Raw genomic sequence first — 5232 nt, forward strand, 5'->3', positions numbered from 1 at the left:
ATTAATATATGTTTAGCATCCTTCTTTGCAAGAAGGTACCTAAGGGTTGCATGGTCCGTGTAAACTAAAGTTTTAGAACTAACCAAATAAGGACGAAACTTATCTAAAGCATAAATGACAGCTAAAAATTCTTTTTCAGTAGTTTTATAATTCCGTTGAGCATCGTTTAAGGTTTTACTAGCATAATAAATAACAGTGGAGTTATTATCTAGTTTCTGTCCCAAGACAGCACCAACTGCATAATCACTAGCATCACACATGAGTTCGAAAGGTTTAGACCAATCGGGAGGCTGTATAATTGGTGCAGAGGTTAGGGCAGCTTTTAAAGTTTCAAAAGCCTGCTTACAGTTAAAATTAAAATCAAAGATGGCATCCTTTAAAAGCAGATTAGTTAAAGGCCTAGCTATTTTCGTGAAATCTTTAATAAAGCGCCTATAAAAACCTGCATGGCCTAGAAATGCTCTAATATCACGGACAGTCCGTGGTATAGGTAGAGTCGCTATCTTATCTAGTTTGGCCTTATCTACTTCGATGCCATCAATAGATACAATGTGACCTAGTACTATGCCCTTTTTCACCATGAAATGACACTTTTCCCAATTTAAAACGAGGCTCTTTTCTTCACACCATGTCCAAACCTTAGACAGGTTTGACAAGCAATCGGTGAAGGAGTCTCCATAGATAGAAAAATCATCCATGAAAACTTTCATAAAGCGCTCTACCATGTCACTAAATATAGGAAGCATACACCGCTGGAAGGTACCAGGAGCATTACAAAGGCCAAAAGGCATTCGTTTATAGGCATACGTTCCAAAGGGACATGTGAAGGTAGTCTTTTCTTGGTCATCAATATCAATAATAATCTGAAAATAACCGGAGTAGCCATCCAGAAAACAATAAAAAAACATGACCAGCTAGACGTTCGAGCATCTGATCTATAAAAGGTAAGGGAAAGTGATCCTTTCGTGTCATAGCATTTAAACGTCTGTAATCAATACAAATTCTCCATTTCATAGGACCTTGTGTGAAAACATAGTTACCCTTAGCGTTACGTACCATGGTAACCCCTGATTTCTTAGGAACTACATGAATGGGACTTACCCATTCGCTATCGGAGATTGGGTATATGATACCCGCATCAAGTAATTGTAAGACTTCTTCCCTAACCACCTCTTTTATGGCAGGGTTCAAGCGATGCTGAGGTTCGCGAGAAGTCTTCGCGTTATCCTCCAAATGGATACGATGAGTGCAAACATTAGGGTCAATTCCCTTAATGTCGGCTAGGGACCAACCAATCGCAGACCGATGTTCCCTAATCACCCTGATTAAACGTGTATCTTCATCCTTAGATAACAGAGAAGATATAATTACCGGATGACTACCATCCGGACCAAGTTGAATATATTTTAACTCCGGGGGAAGAGGTTTAAGCACCGGGGTGGAAGGAATGTCAATAGATGTTTCGTCAGGGTCCTCATCTTGCGTAATGAATACTTGCTTAGGTAGTAAGTCTTCATACTCAGTATATGGAGCAACTGAAGGGTCTACAATTGGTGTGGACTCAAGGATGGTGTTGACTTCCTCTAAGTAGGAGTCATTTACAAAATCTGAAGTTCCAAAAGAAAGGAATTTATACATATGGTTTTCGGGAAACGTGTTGTTAAAATAATCTTGAGCTAAGCTCTCGATCATGCTAACGTCCCCATCTATAGACGATTCTGGTAACTATTTCATCATTTTAAAAACATTTACCTCAACAGAAAGATGGCCAAAAGATAAAGACATCTTACCATCGCGGCAATTTATAAGTGCGTTGGCAGTTGCCAAGAAGGGATGCCCTAAGATGATCGGTACAGAGTCGTTAGCAACTTCTGTATCGAGGATAACAAAATCTGCAGGATAATAGAAATCCTGAACCTTAACAAACACGTTTTCCACTACACCCTTAGGATACTTTATAGACCTGTCCGCTAACTGCAACGTCATTTTTGTAGGTTGCATTTCTTGTAGACCTATTTGTTTATACAAATAAAAGCGGGGAGTAAGTTAACACTTTCGCCCCGTGTCTAATAAAGCGGTGGTCGTCGTGTAGGATTCTCCTAAGGTGCATTTTACAGTAGGACGACCAGGGTCCTTGTACTTAACAATTCCATTATTTTCTGATAAAGTTGGGAACGGTTCAGTTAGAAAGGCGACTTTAGGTATGTTGGTCTTACACCTAGTAGTGCACAACTCCTTAAGAAACTTAGCGTGGTTAGGTAGCTTTTTAATAGCTTCGAGAAAAAGAAGGTTTATCGTTAGATTTTTGAAAATGTTCCTAATCTCCTCAAAGTTTGTATCCCTGGTTAACATGGCTAATTTTTGGGGAAACGGTGGTTTCGCTCTATATTTAGCATATGGCTCAACTGGCTGTCTAACCTTGGGTATCTGTTTCTTAGGTTGTGGTTTAACTGGTACCTCTACAGTGGTAGGCTCTTGATTTCTATTTCGTATCTAGTTCAATATCCGGTGTAGGGACTACTGGTGGGGTAACTATAGGCATAGTTACTTTGTTATCAACCACTTTACCAGAACGGAGAGTGGTGATGGCATTTAGCTCACCTACAGTTGTAGTTTCCGTACTAGTATTACCGTTTACCTCAAAGGCGTGTTCTTTGTTTTAGGGTTTGCTATCGCTCGCCCTGGAAACACGCCTTTGGTTGAAACTTTCTCTTGGGCTAACCTGTTGTATGCCCCGATTTATGGATTGTAAGATCTGTTGGTTCGATTGAGTCATTGATTGGAAAAGTTGTTGGGTAACCTGTATAAAGGTGTCGATCACGATCCGTGTGTAGGTGTAGTAGTCACGTGGTGCGACCGAACTATCTCCGCGTTGATTATTTATGGGCGGGTTGTGATAGTTATTATTGTTAACCTAACGATACCTCTATTGGTATTATAACTATTATAATTACCTACCGACCTTGTGGTTTTAGCTTGGTTGTTATAATTATTATAATTCCCCGACCTTGTGGTTGTCCTTGCCTAGGTGGAGCTTGGTTATAATTGTTTGCTTGCCTAACATTTTGGCTATTAAACCCTGAGGTGTAACTTGTTGATTGTTTATGAACTAAAGTTGGGATTTTTGTCTCCATGGGGCATTAGGAATAGGATAGCTATTAATGGAGCAAACATTATCTTGCTCGATTGTTGTTGTTCATAGGCGAGAGGACAATAGAGTCGGGGTGCTTTCGGACTCAAACAGAAATTACATGGGTTGGAGTTGACATTCATGACGGGGATAGGCTTTTGTTGAATCGAAATAGCCTCTACCTTTTTAGTTAGAGATTCGATTAAATTTTTAAGTTTTGGATCGGGTTTCATCTCAAACATACCGCGCCTTAATCTGTTGAAGAAGAACTAGCGAGAGGGGGGATGTCATCACTCCCCCCATTATTATTAAGCTTAGTTTGATCTTCTAAAATTTGTAAGCCTCCGAGGCTCCTTTACTTAGGAAACTACCCCCATTCATTATGTCAAGGACTTCTTTATGGTGGTGTAGAAGTCCTTTGAAAAAGGCACGAACTAACGTGTCTTTCGCTAGGTTATGATGTGGACATTCTATAAGCATATCGGTGAAACGATTCCAAGCCTCTGAAAATGATTCATGAGAATTTTGTCGAAAGAAATGAATCTTGGAAAAGATCTCATCCGTCTTTAGGGGTGGGTAAAAATGTTCCATAAACAGCTGAGCAAGTTTAGCCCACGAGTCCACAGAATTAAGCGCTTGGGTAGTTAACCAAGACGCCGCCTTATCGACTAAGGTGAAAGGAAATACCCTCAGTTTAATTTGTTCCGTACCAACCGTAGGATGGTGGAATGTTGTAAGGACTTGTTCAATCCTACGCATGTGCTAATAAGGTTTTTCATGGTCTAAACCATGAAAAACGGATAACAAATTAAATATGTTTGGGGGGATTCGAAAATCCCCCACTGGGTCTGGTAGAACGATGCAAGATTTAGGGCTATCGCTCAAGGCTTTGTAAAAGTCGGAGAGAGGAGTCTCTCTTTCTTCAGCCATTATGTCAGGTGTGGTGTGTGGAATAGTAGCTAGAGGTGTAGTGATTGGTCTACTAGATAGACGTGGTTGTTGACGTTGACGGTTAATTACGTTCGGTGTTTTTCTCCGACCAGACGTCAATCTCATGCAAGGGTAAGTCTAAACACGACAACACTCCAAACAATCTTGATATACTAGTATAAACCTCTAACTGGAGATGCGAGGTATAGAAGAAAAGAGTACCTGAATGCCTCCTTGCTTCGCTTACGAATAGCGTCTTGTTTACGCGTGCTCAGTTTGTATAACAAGTTAGAACACTGAAAACTTGAAGAAATGGAAAGTTTGAAACAAACCTGAGGAAATCGGGCAATTTCAGCAGAGCGCTTGGGCGCTTGTTTGGGCGCAGTGGCGCGTTTTGAAGCGCCGGTCTTTCGGGACTTGTCCGATGTCCAGTGTTTGAGTGCAGGTGGCGCTCTGTATGGGCGCAAGTGCGCTCCATACAAAAATGAATTTCCAGGCGTTTGAGCGCAGGTAGCGCTCTATTTGGGCGCAGGTGCACTCCGTGTATTTTCGCGAGGAAAATTTAAGTGTTGAAACGGACAACCACAGTATGAATCAAACAAGGGTGGGTGGGTTTAATGGGACTTAAAAATGACTAATTATACTATGAAACCAATGCTAAAGGGAACTAAGATGGCAGCGGCGCCATTTGATAAACGTTAAATAATTAATTCTACTAATGAATAAAGCGTTTAAACTCTAAACGAAAGTAAAACTAAAACTACTTTGTTACTAGATTTATCAAAGATATTTTTACTCTCAATCGTATTGAGATATAGGGGAGTAAATTATTCATTCCACTCCTAGTTCTTTAGCATGCGATGGTTTCGTGTCAACTAATCAGTCCAAAGTCTAATGAGAGATTTACGAGGGAAATTCTATATTACGAGGTGAATTCAATTAACAAGTTACGAATAACGAAATGATAGAATGCTAAGGGTTTAAATCTAGATAAAGAATTAAAGGGAATTGAATCCACCTTAACTCGACTTAATCAGTTAACAAAGACTCGTCGTGATCCAAATTGAATGCTTCGCATATCAAAATAGTAATTATGATCCCTAATTATACATGTCATCTCTACCAATCAATAACTAGCATGTGAGGTCGTTCACCCATTCTCATGGCGAATC

At 40.1% G+C, this 5232-nt stretch overlaps 1 pseudogene; it reads left to right on the plus strand.

The window, feature by feature from the left end:
* The first annotated feature begins 3581 nt into the window (after positions 1-3581).
* Positions 3582-3675, plus strand: LOC147514893 (small nucleolar RNA R71; annotated as a pseudogene).
* Positions 3676-5232: the final 1557 nt, after the last annotated feature.

Source organism: Coptis chinensis, chromosome 2 (genome assembly GCF_015680905.1).
Source record: "Coptis chinensis isolate HL-2020 chromosome 2, ASM1568090v1, whole genome shotgun sequence".
NCBI lineage: Eukaryota > Viridiplantae > Streptophyta > Magnoliopsida > Ranunculales > Ranunculaceae > Coptis > Coptis chinensis.